We start from the raw sequence: 22,325 nt of genomic DNA, 5'->3' as shown, positions 1-22,325 counted from the left end.
GACGAAACTATATACGGGAGCTAAATCTAAATCTGAACCGATTTTCTCCAATTTCAATAGGGTTTGTCCTTGGGCCAAATAAGTGAACTGTGCCAAATTTCATCTAAATCGGGTCATAAATGCGACCTGTCCTTTTGCCTGTTACAAACATATACACTAAGACATAATACCCTGTACCACAGTGTGGTGAAGGGTATAAAAATACAATAGGGGTCTTATTTGGCCAGAACCCATCCTACATGCTAAATTTCGTGACTATAACTGCATAAAATCGGACGAAACTATATATGGGAGCTATATCTAAATCCGAACCGATTAAAAAAAACTTCGGAGACATCAATCTGAATATGATTCAGTACTCTGTGCAAAATTTTGTCTCAATTGGACAAATACTGGGAGTTTGGTTCATCATTCACATAAAATCGGCCGAAACTATATATGGGAGCTATATCTAAATCTGAACCGATTTTAACTAAACTTCGCATACATCAGTCTGGTCCTAATTCGGATCTCTGTGCAAAATGTTGTTCCAATGGGACAAATATTGGGAGTTTGATGCATCATTCAAATAAAATCGGACGAAACTATATACGGGAGCTATATCTAAATCTGAACCGATTTTCTCCAATTTCAATAGGGTTTGTCCTTGGGCCAAATAAGTGAACTGTGACAAATTTCATCTAAATCGGGTCATAAATGCGACCTGTACTTTGTTAACAAAAATACATGGACGGACAGACAGAGATGCGTAAATCGACTCAGAAAGTGATTCTATGTATATTATCAAAAGGAACCATGGGCCTATCTCTATTCCTTTTGCCTGTTACAAACATATGCACTAAAAATAATAAAATAAAATTTAGAAGCACATTTCATTATTCTGGGGTTCTTAGGGACGACATGGATCAATCTAGAAATCAATCCAGCTTAATGTTTTCACATCCTTCCCATGCACAGGTCACGCCCAATTTTCGGTATTTGAAGTTTTTATCAAATCTTGCCACTGCAGAGGCCCTAATTTAGTATGCCGGGTTAGTGGAAACTGACATTTCTATTTAGACCCGTATCAGTCAAAAACGCGCACGTGTGCTCTTTTTGAGAGTAATTTCTGGTCCTGATTTAGTAACAAGTGAGTCAATATTATTTTATTCAATTCGTCATAAAATGCGACTGAAACATAATTGAATTAAAATTGTTATCTTCGAACATATCCTGTGACAACGACTAGTTTCAGAATCTCCGAATAATTGTCAATTTGATTGAAACAATATCGAAACCGCTTGCAACGGTTGACCGAGTGAATTGATATTTACGAATTGTTGAATTAAATCGATTGGGAGCATACATTAAGAAAATGCGGAATTTCTATGGAACAAACACTATACAATTTTCCAAATTTGTTTATCATTTTCTCTTTACAAAGTAAATGCAAATAAGCTCGTGCTTAAGGAAAAGCTTGCGGAACAACGAATTTCTGTCTCACGAGGAACTTGTTTTGTTTTTTGCTAAACATTTGTTTACTGTAAAATCAAATATTTTTATGTAAATTTTGTCTTTGTACAATAACAATAAGACCGCTGCCACATTTGTTATCTGAGTGCAGCGTATCCACAAACACTGCAGCGAGAAAGAGATAAACGTTTTCTGATTCTCTGAAAAATATTGAGTGACTCTCGTAGTTGTTCTATTCTAACCGTGGTAACTACTGATCATGAAGTAATTGTTGTAATTGCAATTGTTGTAGATATATAGTATATAGTATATTTTATATTATTGTTATTGTCTTGAATGTTATTGTTGTCGTCGTTGCTTTTTTTATAAATATCATAATATCAAAACAACAATAGATATTTTTTCATTAGATTTTATTTTATTTTTTTTTAGATTTGAGAACGGGAATATACATTTCTTTGATTTATTAATATTGAGTGAGGTTATGTTATTTTTTTAAGGTTTGACATAATAATAGAGTGGCAAAAAAATATCTGAAAATTTAGAACCTGTTGTCATACGGGAAAATGCACATAAACATAAGGGAACTATAAACTATATAAATTTGTAGAGTGCGATGTACGAAAGTATAAAGGTACACTGTAAAATCTGAAAATTTACAGTTATAGTAGAGTTATTCTTCTAGTCTCTAGTCAACTCCATAATATTCAAAGCAGCTTGGGTGTACGGCTAAGGGTCCGAGCTATAAGAGCGATGCTGATTGCTGATCACTACATAGTTTCGACGAGTACGTCTGCCACCAAACCAGATATCCATAGGTTAATATAGGGAAAAAAACCTCAACGTACACCCGATGTAAGATTTTCGGTTTTACTTTGCTAACCTTTCTTAAGGTGTTCTGGAGCACATTAATTTGCAGTCAAGGAGCACATTAATTTGCTCCAAGATTTTTAGTTTCTAATGAAAAATTTGCCTCAAATTTTTTATACCGTTTGCAACACATCGAAATATTCACCGAAGATCCCATAATATATTACTTATATTCTTGATCAGAATCAAATTCTATGACGATTTAGCCATGTGTGCCTTTTTGTCCGACTGTCAGTATGTTGAAATTACGATAGAGATTTTTAAGCTAGAGCTTTGGAATTTTGCACATATATTGCTACTACTCATAGAATATTATAGGATATATAGACCCACTTTCTGTATTTTGACACTTTTGCTCCATATAGTTCTTTTACTCCATACAGTTTCTTTGATCCAAATAGTTATTTTGCTCCATATAGTTCCGACTCCTGCATAGTTCCTTTGAATCTCTCTCTTTCATCGTTCTTTTTGTTTTTTTTTTTTCATATAGTTCCTTTGCTCCATATAGTTCCTTTGATCCATATATTACTTTTGTTCCATATAGTTGTGCATTAAAAAAAATTAAATTAAGCTACAGAATTCAACTGCAGGACGATAAACTCCAAATACTTTTTTTTAAAATAAATAAAAATATTTAAAACAAAAAAAAAACCAGTGAGCGGAGCAGTATAGTCGGACGGGGCCGACTATACGATACCCTACACAACTACCACGGATGTTTATTCCGAGCCTGGGCAATATTTCGTGATATTTTCCCCCTCTTGCCCGATTAGAAGTAAACAGCACCTCACAGTGACATATTTTCCGAATATTTCGAGTATTCAGTACAGCTATTATCCAGATTCCTTCGACTTTCATTTGTGGTCTATAGATCGACTCGAAAATAACACAAAAAATTAAGTTTTCGGTCCACTTCATTCCAAAATTATTATCTGATCATCATCGAAAATTATAGGCGTTGTCCTTGACCATAACTGAAACCTCATGGTACATTTCAAAGCGATCAGCGCTATATTTCCGCCCTCCAGTATGGTAATGGGTTACTCAATAATATACGTATACGGAGATACCTGTAAATATTTGGGTGTAACTCCCACATCCGAGCACATACAACTATATAATTGGTATTAATTTAAAGGTCAACCACTCCTCTTGGATATAAAATCAACTTCTCGGGTCTATGTCCATCAGGGACAAATATATACGCTATAGAATACAAATTTTGTAATTTTTCACACAAAAGTCAGGGTCCATTTGACCCGCTAAATATTGACCGATCTTTATCAAAACATGCATGCTTATTCTTTGGCCTGATCCCCTTCTCCATGCAAAATTTCAAGATGTTTGAGCCATTATTGCGGCCTCTGGAGCGACCAGAAAAACCGACAAAAATTTAGTATTTGGTCCATTTCATCCCCTAAATATTAACCGATCTTTCCCAAAAACAATAGGGGTCTTCATTGGCCAGAACCCATCCTACATGCAAAATTTCGTGAAGATTGGTCCATAACTGTGACCTGTATCGTGTTTACAAATTATAATGGACAGACGGACGGACGGACGGACGGACGGACGGACACACATGTCTAGATCGACTCAGCTAGTCGAGATATGACGATCGGTATACTTAAAGGTGGGTCTAGGACCAATATTTCGCGGCGTTACAAACTTTTGGGGCTGCACAAAGCTATAATACCCTGACAACATAGTTGTGTAGGGTATAAAAACCAGTAAGGAAAGCAGTAAAGTCGGACGGGGCCGACTATACGATACCCCTCACCACTATGGGTATATTAAACAGGACTATTAGCATGAAATTGGATGAAATAAAATATGTGGTATTTATCTAAATGTGAATCTACCTAGATCTATCCATTAAGTATGTAAATCGACTTCAAACAAATATAAATAGGTCATCCGTTGGGCTATGTCTGTACTTCTAGAAAACGCAACTACGTTATTCTATGCTCAATTTTGTACGATGTGCAAAATTTGATGTCAATCTGACTAACATGAGGAGTTTGATGTCCAATTTACTTGAAATCGGGCGAAAATATATATGGAAGCTCTAACCAAATATTAAGCGATTTCAAACAAACTTGTCACAGGTTAGGTTATACTAATTTCAGAACGTTTTGTTCCTATTGGTTCTTTGGTGCGTCAATTACTTAAAATCAATCTATAATATAAGGGAGCTACATCTAAATCTCAACCGATTTTCACTAAACTTGGCACACATTATTCTGGATTAAATTCAAAACGCTATGCAACGGAAGAACTTGGTACATTATTTGGATTAAATCGGACGAAAATATATATATCATAATCTGAATCGATTTTCACGAAACTCAGCACACATCATTCCAGCATCAATTCAGTATGTTATGCCAAATTTCGTGCAAATCGAAAGATATATGGGACTTTGGTGCACCATTTACATGAAATCGGACGAAACTATATATGGGAGCTATATCTAAATCTGGACCGTTTTTCACGAAACATACCAGACATCATTCTAGGCTCAATTCAGTGCGTTATGCCAAATTTCGTGAAAATCGAAAGATATGTAGGGACTTTGGTGCACCATTTACATGAAATCGGCCGAAACTATATATGGGAGCTATATCTAAATCTATACCGATTTTCACGAAATTTGGCAGACATCACTCTAGGCTCAATTCAGTACGTTATGTCAAATTTCGTGCAAATCGAAAGATATATAGGGACATTGGTGCATAATTTACATGAAATCGGACGAAGCTATATATGGGAGCTATATCTAAATCTGGACCGATTTTCACGAAACATACCAGACATCATTCTAGGCTCAATTCAGTGCATTATGCCAAATTTCGTGCAAATCGAAAGATATATAGGGATTTTGGTGCACCATTTACATGAAATCGGACGAAACTATATATGGGAACTATATCTAAATCTGGACCGATTTTCACGAAATTTGGCAGACATCACTCTAGGCCCAATTCAGAACGTTATACCAAATTTTGTCCAAATCGAAAGATATATAGGGACTTTGGTACACCATTTACATTAAATCGGAAATATATATGGGAGCTATATCTAAATCTGAACCGATTTTTCCCAATGTCAATAGGGTTCGTCCTTGGGCCAAACAAATGAGCTGTGCCAAATTTCATCCAATTCGGATCATAAATGCGACCTGTACTTTGCTCACAAAAATACATGGACAGACAGACAGACGGACGGACATGCTTAAATCGACTTAAAAAGTGATTCTGTGCATATTCTCAAAAGGAACCATGGAAGGAAGGAAATACGAACGAATGAAGAATATGGGAATAAAGGAAGGAGATCAGAAAAAAGAACGTGAAAAAAGGAAAAGAAAATTAAAGAGCTGGAACTAGTTCCGATCGTTCCTTTCTCGGAATAGTTACAATGATCTAGCTCGTTCCGGAACTACCCAACTCTAATAATAATAAAAACATTTTCTAAAAATTTTTCTGTCATTTGTGGTTTTAGTGATTTAAAAAAATTTTACAAATTTTCTTTTATACGACACTTTGAGCTCACCGAATATGCTGCTCAAATGTCATGTTTTTAACGTAAATAAATCACCAACTGCTAACATTCGTTCTTAATTTGATGGAATATCTCATATACAGTTTAAATAATCTATTAAAAAAATAATTAAATCTTAATATGGATAAACATTTACAGCTACCACAGACACTGCAACGAATATTGCTGTTAAATGCCGTTGAAGTAGCTTTTAATTGTTACAGAAGGGCATGAGAGACGCCAACTACATTGACAATAGTCTGAAAGATCACCTAGTGTTACAGGTTTGCAAAGTTAACGCCATAAATTGCACATATAGTGACAACAGACAGAATAAGAAATTCCATTTTTGTACAAACAGTAAGAATGCTGTAATCGACATGGCTACCGTTACCTTGAGATGTGCTTAACCCTTTCAGTGTTTTTGTCGAATATATTCGACATTTAAAATTACTCTCTTTCTTTACAATTTTACCGTTACAATTAATGTTTTTGTTTTTGCTGAAAGACAGACAAAACTGTCCAAGGGTTAAAATAAGAATTGCTTTTTTTCTGAAGTCCGTGCCTTTATATGATCTTAATTACAAAATTTTAGATTATTATTCCGACAAAAATTTTTTATGACACTGAAAGGGTTAACATTAGTTTCTATGGATGGATATTACAAGAATAAATTAAAACCAATAAAGAAAGTTCAAAAGTCGGACGGGCCTGACTATATAATATCCTTTACCACGTTGGATACATATTTGAAATGGCCATATGTACAATATCATGTAGATAGAATACACTTAGCTTCTTTGGGGGACCCTTGAAATGTAATCGGAATACATGAACTGTGTGAAGTACATCGACATTTGAACTAAATTAAAACAACCCATAATGTGTAATCGGAAACTTATGACAAATTGAATACCAATCATTTGTTTGCAATCGAGCAAAATATGTATGGTGCTATAAATAAGTGGACGTATATGAACAACAGTATGCTGCAGCACACTGCGCTATCAAAAATGTATCTCGACACAAAATCCAATACACGTAATTCTTTGCACCATATACATAAAATCGGGCAAAAATATATATGGGAAGAATATTGGTACTGTGGTGTTCCATTTACATAAAATCGGATGAAACTACACGTGAACTAATTTCAACAAAACTTCACATACCTCAATCTGGACCTAATTTAGTACTCTGTGCAAAATTGACAAAACTATATATGGCAGCTATATCTGAAATTGAACTGATTCCAAAAAACTTCGCATACATCAATTAGGAACTAATTAAGTGCTCTGTGAAAATTTTTGTCCTAATCGGACCAATATTGGGAGTTTGGTGCACCATTTATGGGAGCTACATCTACACCTGAACCGATTTCAACAAAACTTCACATACATCAATCAGTACTCTGTGTCAAATTTTGTCTCAATCGAACCAATATTGGGAGTTTGATGCACCATTTACATAAAGTCGAACGAACCGATATATATATTGGAGCTATTTCTATATCTGAACCAATTCCAACAAAACTCCGCATAAATCAATCAGGACCTAATTCAATACTCTGTGTCAATGTTAGGAGTTTGGTGCACCATGTACATAAAATCGGACGAAATTATACTTGGGAGCTATATCGAAATCTGAACCGATTTTAATAGGGTTCCTTCTTGGACCAAATGAGAGACCTGTACGAAATTTCATCCAAATCGGATCATAAATGCGATCTGTACTTTGCTCACAAAAATGCATGGACATACGGGCATGCATAAATTGACTCAGAAAGTGGTTCTATGCATATTATCAAAAGGAACCTTGGGTCTATCTCGACTACTTTAGTTACTGTCAGGGTATTATAGTTTGTGTAGCCCCAAGAGATGTAATATCGCGAAACAGGCCACCATTGTGGCCCAATCGTCACGAAATTTTGTATGTAGGACAGGTTCTGTCCAATGACGGCACCTATTGTTATATTTAGGGGATGAAATGGGGTCTACATATTCGGATATTATTTAATAACTTATTATCACACTAGAGGGTGGAAATATAGAGCTGATCATTATAAATTTTACATGAAAGTCAGATTATGATCAAATATGAATATTCGGCGATTATCAGGTGATATTTATGGGATACAACTTTTTCAAGTCGCTTCACAATTTTAAGCCGAACTTTAACCAACTAATCTGGAGGATTGTTTTGATAATGACCGATCAATAATAAGCTGGACAAATCACCCCGGAATAATATGCCATGATACGAAAGTGGATAAGTATTAATCAGGCACATATGGCCATAACTCTCAAAATTCACGGTGACAGTCGCTCTGAAGGAAGGTGTGTTTGGCACCTTCGGATGTAGTGACCTATTTTCAATTACTTAAGAATTTTCAGAACCCCAAATATAACAATTTGGTCGCATTTTTGTGGTATGTTTTGATAATTGTTTCGTCAATGTCATACGTTCAACTACAAAACTACTGCTATGGTGTTTGATATTATAAAGGGAAAATAGATCCATGTTATTGTACAACACCCTTATATAAGGATTCCACCATATTATCCTAATGTAATTTGACACACCTGGTGTCCATTTTTGAAATAGCCAACATATAAAGGTAGCGCTCTTTTGTTGGTCTTTTAAAGGTTGAAGCCGCAGTTTATCATCGAAGAAGATGTAATTTGGCAATCTTGGTTCTTGAATTATAACCAACCGATAGTTCTCCGGACTAACAGATTTTTTATACAATCTGCTTTATGGCTAAGGAAAACTGCAATGGCAAAAATGTGCCTCATCAAAATGTCTCAGAACGTTTTGAATCGTTTTACATATTCCCGCCAGTCTATAAAATGTTAGAAGATGGAACATATTAAGCTCCTCCTTCTAGAAGATCCTCCACAAAGGGTGATAATTGTAAATCTCATTGGAAGCGAATGGAATATCCAATTTTATTTGAACTTTGCACATCGTAGTATTTTTACCAACTCTAAAATAATACCGAAGTTGGAATCTATCGGTTCACTCCTTCTGGTACCTACCCCACAATGTGTCACTATTTTCAATATTTACAAATCCAAATTTAAATCAAGTACAAAGGTGGAAAATATCGTTCGACTTCTTTTGGTTCTTACCTCACAATGTTGTCAAAAGTTTGCTGAAAATTAATGTTATAACCTCACAAACAAACGAATTTAATATCGTTCGAAAGGAATGTCCGATTTTGTCCGAATATAATTTCTCGATTTTTTATGCGCCTAAATATCGGATTTAAATGAAAATCTATAATCATATATATTAGTAAATAGTCTACTAGTATACCACAGAATTAGTATAACATTTGTTTATCTCGTTTTCTATTCGTTCTTATTATTCTTTTTTTTTTTGCAAATAACTCTAACGTCAACACCGACAACTTTGTTGCAATACTACTTCTCGTATCTGTTTCAATTGCCATATTCGACTTCACTGATCTTGTCTAACTGGTGTTTTGCTTTCACTTATTTGCCGTAACTTCATTATTACATTGCTAGTATTTACATCATTCTACGTTATTTAATGTACTTTATTATTGTCATGGTTTGCGTTTGCTGAGCATGGGCGGCATTTTGACGCTGGTGCTGTCTAATGGCAATGCTCGACTTTGACAGTGAACGAAGTGCAGGAAATCGTACAATGAGAACAGTGTGTCAAGTTTAGGTTGAGTTATTAGAAATATGTTTTTGTTTGTTTATGTGGATACAATTCGTTGCATTCTTCAATAGGTATATGCATGGGTGATTGTGTGTTCGTAGCTATGTAATAGTGATTTGTACCACTAAACTTGATTATATCTTAAGAGTATGATTGATTGATTATCTATCCATAATCAAATTTCCGATATTGTGGATTTGATTCAGCTACGTCTATCTGCACCTTCCAGTTTTAGTATTTCGGTTTCTAAATAAATACTTTCTCATTGGTAGGTCAATTTCGGGTTATCGGAAAATGAAAGTTTAAGCTGGGCTTGGAAGGGATATATTTTCTCAGAGAATAAATTCCCTCCATGGTACCATGTTCTCTAATGAAGGAAGTTATTGAAACGAAATATTGTTGAAAAAGTATTACAGATTGGTGCGACACATTACACGTCTTAATATTTCTTCCAAACTTAATTCAATCTCGAAAACAGTGACGAATACGTTTCATAAATCTAGTTTATTATCTGAATATCCGGTTAAGCAAGAAAAAACCAGTAAGGAAAGTAGTAGAGTCGGACTGGGCCGACTATATGATACCCTTCACCACTTTGGGTATATTCTACATATGTCTTCTAACAGACTCCCCCTTTTTGAAAGATTGATCGAAAGATGAAATTGAATAAACTTGAATATGTAATGTTTCTAGAACCTATGTTAAATTTCATGTCATTCGGGCAAATTTAGAGTCATTTGCGTAAAATGGGACAAATTTATGTAAATCGATTTTATTTACATAAATTTAATCTCAACCAGATACCCGTTTGTAATATAGGTATATGGAAGCTGTGTCTGCATCTGCACCAATTTAAAAAAGTGAAAAAGCATTAAGTTCGGCCGGGCCGAAAACTTTGGATACCCTCCACCACAAGTATACTGACAGGTATTTGAATTGAAAAAGTGGACCGATATTTATAATTTTTAATAGAGATTTTTGGTACCCAATAAGATCCCAATGTACCAAATTTCAGAGAATTCGGTTGAAAAGCGCGCTCAAGAATCCCAAAATACCGAAAATTGGGGGTACCCTTATATGGGGGATATCCGAAAAAATTTACCTTTATTTATAATTTTTTGTGGAGAGATTTGGTACTTACTAAGAACTCAAAATACTACATTACAGCCAATTCGGTGTAAAAATACGATAAAACCCCCCAAAATACTGAAAATTAGGAGGTACCGTTAAATGGGGGCTACAAGAAAAAGTGGACCTATATTTATAATTTTTATACCCTACACAACTATGTTGTCAGGGTATTATAGCTTTGTGCAGCCCCAAAAGTTTGTAACGCCGCGAAATATTGGTCCTAGACCCACCTTTAAGTATACCGATCGTCATATCTCGACTAGCTGAGTCGATCTAGACATGTGTGTCCGTCCGTCCGTCCGTCCGTCCGTCCGTCTGTCCATTATAATTTGTAAACACGATACAGGTCACAGTTATGGACCAATCTTCACGAAATTTTGCATGTAGGATGGGTTCTGGCCAATGAAGACCCCTATTGTTTTTGGGAAAGATCGGTTAATATTTAGGGGATGAAATGGACCAAATACTAAATTTTTGTCGGTTTTTCTGGTCGCTCCAGAGGGCAATAATGGCTCAAACATCTTGAAATTTTGCATGGAGAAGGGGATCGGGCCAAAGAATAAGCATGCATGTTTTGATAAAGATCGGTCAATATTTAGCGGGTCAAATGGACCCTGACTTTTGTGTGAAAAATGACAAAATTTGTATTCTATAGCGTATATATTTGTCCCTGATGGACATAGACCCGAGAAGTTGATTTTATATCCAAGAGGAGTGGTTGACCTTTAAATTAATACCAATTATATAGTTGTATGTGCTCGGATGTGGGAGTTACACCCAAATATTTACAGGTATCTCCGTATACGTATATTATTGAGTAACCCATTACCATACTGGAGGGCGGAAATATAGCGCTGATCGCTTTGAAATGTACCATGAGGTTTCAGTTATGGTCAAGGACAACGCCTATAATTTTCGATGATGATCAGATAATAATTTTGGAATGAAGTGGACCGAAAACTTAATTTTTTGTGTTATTTTCGAGTCGATCTATAGACCACAAATGAAAGTCGAAGGAATCTGGATAATAGCTGTACTGAATACTCGAAATATTCGGAAAATATGTCACTGTGAGGTGCTGTTTACTTCTAATCGGGCAAGAGGGGGAAAATATCACGAAATATTGCCCAGGCTCGGAATAAACATCCGTGGTAGTTGTGTAGGGTATCGTATAGTCGGCCCCGTCCGACTATACTGCTCCGCTCACTGGTTTGTAGATACGTTTACTACCCAATAAGAACCCAATGTACCAAATTTCAGCGTATTCGGTTGAACCCCAAAATACAGAAAATTGGGCGGTACTGTTATATGAGAGCTATACCTAAACGTGGACCAATATATCCCATCTTCGATCTTGACCTGCCTGCAAACAAAAGACAAACCTATGCAAAATTTCAGCACCCTATCTCAATTCCTTCAAAAGATAGCGTGATTACAACAGAAATGGCTAGATCGTCTTAAAATTTACCCTTATCAAGAATATATATACTTTATAGGGTCGGAAATGAATATTTCGATGAGTTACAAACGGAATGACAAAATTAATATACCCTCCATACTATGGTGGAGGGTATAAAAAGGTTACAACGTCATTCTATTCTCAATTTGATACGTTTCGTGTCAACCGGTGCAACATTTACCTAAACTCCAACGAACATACAAATGGGAGCTATATCTAAATCTGAACCGATTTCAACAAAATTGTATGTCAATCGTAAAAACTTCGGACAGACATCATTCTAGACTCAATTCAGTACGCTATGCCAAATGGAAAGAAATATAGGGGCTGTGGTGCACCATTTACCTTAAATCGGAAGAAAATATATATGAGAGCTATATCTAAATTGAACCTATTTTCACGAAACTCAGCACACATCAGTCTTGACTTAATTGAGTACGCTATGCCAAATTTCGTGCAAATCGAAATATATATAGTGACTTTGGTGCACCATTTCCATAAAATCGGTCTAAAATATATATGGGAGCTATATCTAAATCTGAACCGATTTTCACAAAACTTAGCACACATCACTCTAGACTTAATCCGTGCGCTGTGCCAAATTTCATGCAATTCGAACGATATGTAGACTTTGGTACACCATTTACATAAAATCTGACGAAAATATATATGAGAGCTATATGTTAATCTGAATCGATTTTTCCCAATTTCAATAGGGTTCGTCCTTGGGGCAAACAAATGAGCTGTACCAAATTTCATCCAAATCGGATTATAAATGCGACCTGTACTTTGTTTACAATTTAACACCATCAGACGGACAGATCAGAAAGTGATAAATTGGATCAGAAAGTGATTCTATGCATATTCTCAATAGGGATCATATGTCTATCTCGTTTCCTTTTGCATGTTACAAACATATGCACATAGACATAATACCCTGTACCACAGTGTGATGAAGGGTATAAACATGCCGGTAATTATTCGCCTTATATAAGATATATTTATCAAAGAGGTTTTGGAGCTAATAATGATCAAATAGATTATTCAATTCACTTCGAATTAAATTTACAACTTTATCAAATATTGACCCTTTGTGGGGTGGTGCCAGAAGGATAGGATCGACGGGTCCCGTCTTCGGGCTGATACAGGTTTGGTGAATATAGTGGGTTGGGCAACGTTTGGTTCAAATCGGGCATTCCATTCGCCTAATATTGAATTTATCCTTTGTCGGGGATGTACCAGAAGGAGTGAACCAATTATTCCCATATAAGGATTTGATCTAGTCAAGATAAAGATAAAATAACAATTGTAACCTTTTTTGTGGGAGTAGATATCAGAAGGAGTTGACCGATATACCTCATCTTCGCAATATAACTAAGTGTTGGTAAAATATTACGATGTGTAAATTTTGGAGGAAATCCGCTACTCCCTTCGAGAGTTATCGTGCGCACCAAACGGACGGACAGACGACATAGGGTCTTAATCCGATAGAAAATTTGTTGGCAGATGAAAAACGATGTGTGGCCAATGCAAAGCCAACAATAAAAGCCGAACTATGGGATGTAGTTCAAGAAAAATGGACCCAGATACCAGAAAAGCGATACATTGCCGTTGCGAGGCTGTAATTAAAAATAAGGGTTTTACGACAACATATGAAATTGATTGATCAATTGATTATATCCAACATTTTTAAGTTATTTGCGCTTTAAGTTACTTACAACTATTTTTATGAACAGAGCAAATTTTGACTATTTTCTTTTATTATTACAATTTTTTTCAATAGAAAAATATTTTTCTGGAATAAATGGGTTGAAAATAACAAAAAGAAATGAAACTATTTATTTGCGTAATTTAATTGGAAAACATTGTGAATTTCTAACAATTTTATAATTGAGTACTTAGAACCGAACTGCACTACTATTTTAATGAACAGCTGTAAATGTCCGGTCCCCCATTCTAAAGCAGGTCATTGAGGAATTGCACGACCTGTAATTTTCTCTCTGTAATTTGGCTCTTGATATTTTCAGAGAATCAATACCCATGTATTGCCACAGGCCCCATAAGTCGAGTTAGAAGATAGTGAATATTGATCAACTTTTTTCGGTACATCCCGCACAAAATGATGTCCACAGTTTGAACATGTTATTCATTTTTTATTCAAATATGGAATGTAAGGCGTGATTTGATCCGAACTATGCACATCGTAATACTTTTGCCTAATTTACTTTTCTTAGCAAGGATCAGATAATGGTGGAAAAAGGCGCAGCAAAGAAAATATGAAGTCACGTTTTGAAATCTTATGAGCGATATTTTTATGGAATATTTTGAGATCATAAAATCATGTTTTGTGGTAAATAGATTACATTTTAAAAAATAAGAAAACTGAGGAATATTTTACAGAAATATTCCCCATACGATTTGCCTTAAGACATGTGTTCTTAAAAATAACTTGTAGTAGCCAAAACAAATGCTTTTCTTCATAACTTTTATAGTTAACAGCAAAAAAATCATCACACCATAAAACTTGACATATGTTGAATTTTTATACCCCATACAATTTGTAAACACGATACAGGCCACAGTTATGGACCAATCGTAACGAAATTTTGCGTGTAGGATGGGTTCTGGCCAAATAAGACCCTAAGAGCCCGTTTATAATTACGGGATGAATTAGACCAACAACTTTTTTTGTTTGTTTTTAAAGGTCGTTCCAGAACTTGCAATTATGACCCGAACACCACGAAGTTTGACACCAGAAAGGAAATCTCGCCAAAGAAAAGGCATGTCTGTTTTGATAAAAATCGTTCAATATTTTGTGGGTCAACTGGACCCAGACTTTTGTATGAAAAATTACAAAATTTTTATTCTGTATATATTTACTCCTAAAGGGCATAAACTCAACCAACCACATATCTTGGATATACTATCGACTTCTCGATATTATATCCAAGAGATGTGGTTCGCCTTTAATTTTATTCCAATTATACGGTCGTATGTACTCGTATATGAGAGATATACATAAATATTTGTGTGGTGTGTTGATTAATTATCCATCGTGGTGTGTGGATTAATTATCCATCGCTACAACAAAAATCAGCTTTGAAAAGGACTGTTCCTAGAATCAGGGATGGTCCGTATGACGAATTTTTAGGTTTTCGACTGTCAAAAAGGTGTAAACGTCGAAAACGTCATATACCTGTATAAAATGTAGTAAATGTAGAAAACGTCATTTATTCGAATATTATTATCATAAACCGTTATTTTCAAAAATACATATTATTTTTACATATATCTGTCTGTTCCTTACTAGAACTAATACAAAATTCTAAACTTTTTGGAGAAAATTTTTTTGAAATTTTATATGGATCTCAGTAAAGCATACGTAATTTCCAAATTCATTAATGCAAATAAATATTTTGTCAAAAACCTAATAGTTTTGGGTGGGTTTCCGACGTTTCTGACGTATGTAATATACGTCGAAAATGTGTGTCATTTACGTCACTGTTTCTGACGGACCATCTCTGCCTAGAATGAAGACAAATGTCGAACATTGACAAATTTGAATTTAATTCGCATATGCAAGTTTCGCATCAGGGAGGAATAAATACAAGTTATCAACGTACGACCTTTGTAAAGCCACATAGCCCAATATGCCTGATGAGCCGCTTAACCAACGGCGAAACGCGTCGCATAATGGTGGGTACGTAGGTTCTTCTCCTGGCTTTCCTTTTCATTGCAAAACTTAGATCATCAAGCTCGACTCGAAAGAGTACAAATAATCACTTAAGGGGACCCCCCATTCTCGGGGTCAAAAGGATAAAGGCAATCGGTGAAGATCTTCCTTATTTTTTAACTTGGTTTTTGGTCAAAATTCGACGATTTTTCAAAAATATTTTTTCAAAGGTCCGCCATTTTGTTAATTTTAGAGCGAAGTCAATAACCCTAGTTCATACTAGAGCCAGACATGTACTCTTTCAAACACCGTTGGAATTTTCGGATTCCGATGATCCAGTGAGGAGTTATCATGCCCGCCATCAAAAATAAGGACTTTTCTTTAATTACAAAAAACAACAACAAAGCAGTAACAATTTTTTTTTTAAATTATGTTTCTTCTTTTTTAAATCTTCAAATATATATGTGCAAAGTTACAAACCTTAACAATCATTGGTATTGATTTACCAGCCCATTGAAAATCTTGAAAAATTAAAATCGAGAATGGGTGGGGTTCCCTTAAAAGTACTTTCAAATGATCACTGCCCTTACAAGGCAAAAATCAAATAACCAAAATTTAATGATCTCTATGTATTATGTTATTGTTTAATATTACTATTGCCCCACTAGAGGGCGAATATGTCGCGCTGGCCACTTTGAAATTTTACAAGAAGTTTCAGTTATGGTCAAGGACGATGCCTATAATTTTCGGTGATATTAAGGTGATATATGAGATGGGTGCAATGAACCGAAAACTTTATTTTTGACCGAAATTCTAGTCACTCTGGTGGCCATTATTATATCAAGAACGTCACATATTTTACACGCTGAAGGGGATCTGACCTAATACTTAGAAGTTGTGTAGGACATCCTGTGGCCGATCCCGTCCGACTATACTGCTCCGCTCACTGGAATTTTTCTGAGTTTTAAATATGCTCGTTAATATACTCAACTTTCATCCCCGTCAAGAATTTTCCACCCGTGAGAGCATGAGTTGAAATGTGTATCACAGTGTAATAAATTTGATTTAATTTGATAATCTGAATTTTTTTTGATGTCGCTCTCCCATTTCTTATTTTTTTTTCAAATATGTGATTTTTGTTTATATTACTTTTAGCATATTTATTTAGCTATTTTTTTTATTAGTTCCTTATTTATTATGTACATCAACAAACGTATCATTCATTTTCATTCATTTGTATGATATAATATTTCATAATATTGCACAGACACTAACATATACATATAAATATTATTTATTTTTATTTTAAATGTAATTAATTACTGATTTTTATTTTTGTTTTTTCCTTTCTTTTCTAGCATGAAAAAAACCACACACTAGTTTCAGCTTTTTTAATTACACTCATTCGTCGTTTGGTTGTTGCTGTCGTCGTCGTCGCCGCCCTCGTCTTCGTCGCCACTATAATTAATTGTATTATATTACCTATTAGATTTTATTCTATTTCACTTTTTCACACTGGTATTTTTTTTATTTTTTGCTTTTACTTTTACGTTATTATTTATTTGCCTTTGTCAATGCATTTGCAACAATGATACGTTAAGGGAAAATAAGGAAAATTCAATTAACGTTGAAAAACGGGTCGGATCGGATGGTATTAGGGTTTTTTCCAATGCTGCGAGCCGAAGAAGATTATTGCCGAAATTAAAACCGATTTTGTGTGAAAACGAAATTGTAACGGTTGTTTGGCGAAAATAAAATCGAAATTGAACTTGGCCCACACTGTGATTGGTCAAGGCAAAGCTAGTTAGCTGGCACTGCTATGCGTTTTCCTTTGGCTATTTTTGTAACTATCACATTCTCTCCTTTACAAATTTAATTATTATATTATTTTATTTCATAATCGCCATTATCTATTACATTACATTTATTGTTTGAGAATTTTGCTTTTGCGGTTTGATGTTTTTAGGCGGTTTGTTGTTGTTGTTTTTTTTACGTTATCTCAACGTGAACGTAAACGACGTTATTTCCCGAATCACTTCCTCAAAATATACCGCCGTTTTTGTCGAGGAATTCGAATGGTGTTACTCGCGCCAAATCATCAAATAACACTAAACCCCCAATGAGCGACAACAGCGTCCATCGAGAATTGTCATCGTATCTCAATTTGCTTTTGCATTCTTCTAAGCTTTACTGTAGAGCTCTTTCTCATTTCGCTAGAAGGGCACAGGGGGGAGGTTGTAATTGTTTGGCTGTTTTGTTATTGTGGTAGTCGTGAGTGGTGGTTCCACTCACAACAATAACTGCATTCAATTACAAAGCAGAAACTATTGGGAAAAGTCCGTTTGGGTTTTGTGCAGGGGTGTTGTGGAAATTATTGCAGCACAGTGTTTTGCGCAACTGTCTTGGTAGTTTACGATAATCAAAAATCATCAATTAACAGAGCTGATGTCGAGATTCGCCAACTTTTAATTCGGTAAATGTTACAGTATGCCATTAAAATCGACTATAATTGTATATTTTTAGATTTCAAAACTCTGCTATTTGGGCATCGGCATAGATTCATGCCGATGTTTTTGAGAGATTGTCAGAGTGTATGGAAGCCAACATGATCCAGCGTTGACCGTTCAGTTAAAGAACTTAAAATACCCGATTTTGGTAATGATCGGTGAATATTTTGGGGTGAAATGGATCAAAAACTTTATTTTTGTATTTTGTTATGCTACTCCTGAAGGACATATGCCCGAGATGTTGATAGTATATCCGAGATGCCAACTATATTCCCTTATATGTACTTGGGTGTCGAAGTTATAATTAAATACTTACAGTCACCTACGTATTTTGATATTTGTATACCCTCCACTATACTATATCCGTTTGTAACTCAACGAAATATCCATTTCCGACTCTAATAATCAAGGACGAGGCATATCATTTTCAATAATGATCAGTGGATGAAATTAGCAGAAAACATTATTTTTGTCAGGTTTTCTAGTCTCTCAAGACGTCACAATTATTTAACAAATATTACGAGGAAGGGAAGGGAATTTGGCAAACTAATTAGAAGGGTTGTTTTGTTTTAATAATCGATCAATAATCAATGTTTAGCCCGAGAAAACAAAAATTCGGAAAATATGCCAGAATAAGAAAGTGAAGCTGTTGGCCTTAAATCGGCCACGGTGATGCAAATGTAGCAAAATATTGTCCAGTTACGTTGTTGTTGTATAGGGTATCATATGATCGGTCCCGCCCGACTATACTGCTTACTGGTTTCATAAAAATATAATTTTATAACCTTCACCAAACTATGATATTTTCATACAAATGGTACAAAAATGAAATGAAATTAAAATTTGGCAGACTTTGAGCCCTTGTCAAAGTCCGCCAAATTTTCATCATTATACCCTACACAACTACGTTGTCAGGGTATTATAGCTTTGTGCAGCTCCAAGAGTTTGTAACGCCGCGAAATATTGGTCCTAGACCCACCTTCAAGTATACCGATCTTCATATCCCGACTAGCTGAGTCGATCTAGACATGTGTGTCCATCCGTCTGTCCATTATAATTTGTAAACACGATACAGGCCACAGTTATGGACCAATATTCACGAAATTTTGCTTGTAGGATGGGTTCTGGCCAATGAAGACCCCTATTGTTTTTGGTAAAGATCGGTTAATATTTAGGGGATGAAATGGACCAAATACTAAATTTTTGTCGGTTTTTCTGGTCGCTCCAGAGGCTGCAATTATGGCCCGAACGTCCTGAAATTTTACATGGATTAGGGGATCGGGCCAAAGAATGAGCATGCCTGTTTTGATAAAGATTGGACAATATTACGCAGGTCAAATTGACCCTGACTTTTGTGTGAAAAATTAAAAAAATTGTATTCTATGGCGTATATATTAACTCCCGAAGGACATAGACCCGAGAACTTGATAGTATATCCAAGAGGAGTGGTTGACCTTTAAATTGATACCAATCATATTGTTGTATGTACTCGGATGTGGGAGTTACATTTAAATATTTACAGTTGCTTACGTATTCAGATATTATTTAGTAACCCATTACCTCACAAGAGGGCGGAAATATAGCTCTGATCGCTTTGAAATTTTCCATGAGGATACATGTATGGTCAAGGACAACGCCTATAATTTTCGGTGATGATCAGATAATAATTTTGGGATGAAGTGGTCCGAGAATTTAATTTTTTATATCTATAGGCCACAATTGAAAGCCGAACATCGCTACACAACCGACGGTGAAGGGAATACTGCCAGGAAATTAGATGGGTTGTACTGAATATTAGTAATATTGGTCGACCTCTAATCGGTTACGAGTGTGCAAATATCGCGAAATATTGCCACAGAAAGTTAGATTTTCGTGGAAGTTGTGTAGGGTATCATATGGTCGGCCCCTTCCGACTATACTGCTCCGCTCACTGGTTTTTGCATGGATTTCAGAATGGCATATTATAGATTGCTTAAAATAGTTTCACATATCATTATATATACAATAACATTCTTACGAGTTTTTCTAATATACCTAAAGAGGTAATGGGTATCGTTATTCGGTCCGTCCGACTTTTGAACATTGTTTACTGGTTTATTAAAAAGTTTGAACATTGACATAATGCGTGAAACACTGCATCATTTAAATGACCTACACTCGAACTGTAAGCAAGACGTTATCTCAGTCTTAACTGGACGAATATTGGTTTTTATTTGCTTAAGAATTGTGTGTTGCCTAGACACGGTATTTCGAATAAAAATTTCCAATGGTGTCAAATCGTCCCAATGAAAAATACGCGGCCAGAAAATATTACTTGCAACAAAGCCACATTCGCTCGAGTTTTGCGGCATGTGGCATCGTCTTTTTGAAACCACATATTTTCCAAGTACCATTCTTAAATATTAATAAAGAAGTGGGTTATCATATGATCACAACGCTCCGAATTGGCAGTGACAGTCCTTCCAAACTACATAATTTGTTGAAAGGCAGTCCTATCTCCTGAGAAGGGCGAGGAATCGCCACATTCGGGTTTTCGTCAACACTTTCATTTAGAGCAGCGATACAGCAGCGGAAGGACCGAAACTATGATCAGACTTGAGTTGTTAGATGACTATGAAAGCCAGAATCTCCTCATAAAGCTCGATATGTGACAGTGGCGGAATCGCCACTTTTATACCCTTATGTCTTTGTGCATATGTTTGTAAGATGCAAAATGAACCGTATAGACCTATGATTCCTTTTGATAAAATGCATAGAGTCTTATTCTGAGTCGATTTATGCATGTCTGTCTCTTGATGTTAAATTGTAAACAAAGTACGGGTCTCATTTATAATCAGTTCCGATTTAGATATAGCTGTCATATATATTTTCGTTCGATTTTATGTAAATAGTGCACCAATGGCTCTATATTTCCTTCAATTTGCACGAAATTTGGCATAGTGTACTGAATTGAGTCTCTAATGATTTGTGCTAAGCTTCCTGAAAATCGGTTCAGATTTAGATAATTCACCCATATATATTTTCGTCGGATTTTATGTAAATGGTGTACCAAAGCCCCTATATATCTTTCGATTTTCACGAAATTTTGCATAGTGTACTGAATTGAGTCTAGAATTATGTGTGTTAAGCTTCAAAGCAAGTATTATATAGTCGGCATAGTCCGACTTTACTACTTTCCTTACTGGTTGCAGTATGTTTTGATAATTTGTGAAATAAATAAATAATCCATTTTCGTCAACGTCAGACTTTTAACTGGAAGGAAGAACATTGGTTAAACTACTATTGAAACCTCAAAATGGATAACCGTGGACATTAACCCCATATGTGTTATTATGTTCGGGCGGACTGAACTTTACCACCAGTACCACAATATGTACCTTTTGTACTTTCATTATCTCTAACAACATATACTTTTTATACCCTCCACCATAGTAAGGAGGGTATATTAATTTTGTCATTCCGTTTGTAACTCATCGAAATATTCATTTCCGACCCTATAAAGTATATATATTCTTGATCAGGGTAAAATTCTAAGACGATCTAGCCATGCCCGCCCGTCTGTCCGTCCGTCTGTTGTAATCACGCTATTTTCCGAAGGAATTGAGATAGGGTGTTGAAATTTTGCACAGGTTTGTCTTTTGTCTGCAGGCAGGTCAAGTTCGAAGATGGCAGGTCAAGTTCGAAGATGGGATATATCGGTCCACGTTTAGGCATAGCTCCCATATAACAGTAACTCCCAATTTTCGGTATTTTGGGGTTCTTGAGCGCGTTTTTTCATCCGAATACGCTGAAATTTTGTGCATTGGGTTCTTATTGGATACTTAATGTCTCCACTAAAAATTATAAATATAGGTCCACTTTTTCTGATAGCCTCCATATAACGGTACCTACAAATTTTCAGTATTTTGACGGTTTTGATCGTACTTTTCCACCGCATTGGCTGTAATTAAGTATTTTGACCAAAGGTACCAAATCTCTCCACAAAAAATTATAAATATAGGTC

This window comes from Musca vetustissima, unplaced genomic scaffold, assembly GCF_032173495.1.
Source record: "Musca vetustissima isolate MV318-11 ecotype Yass unplaced genomic scaffold, APGP_CSIRO_Mvet_v1 utg23795, whole genome shotgun sequence".
NCBI lineage: Eukaryota > Metazoa > Arthropoda > Insecta > Diptera > Muscidae > Musca > Musca vetustissima.
The sequence above is the reverse complement of the archived record's forward strand: the minus strand, read 5'-3'. Positions refer to the sequence as shown.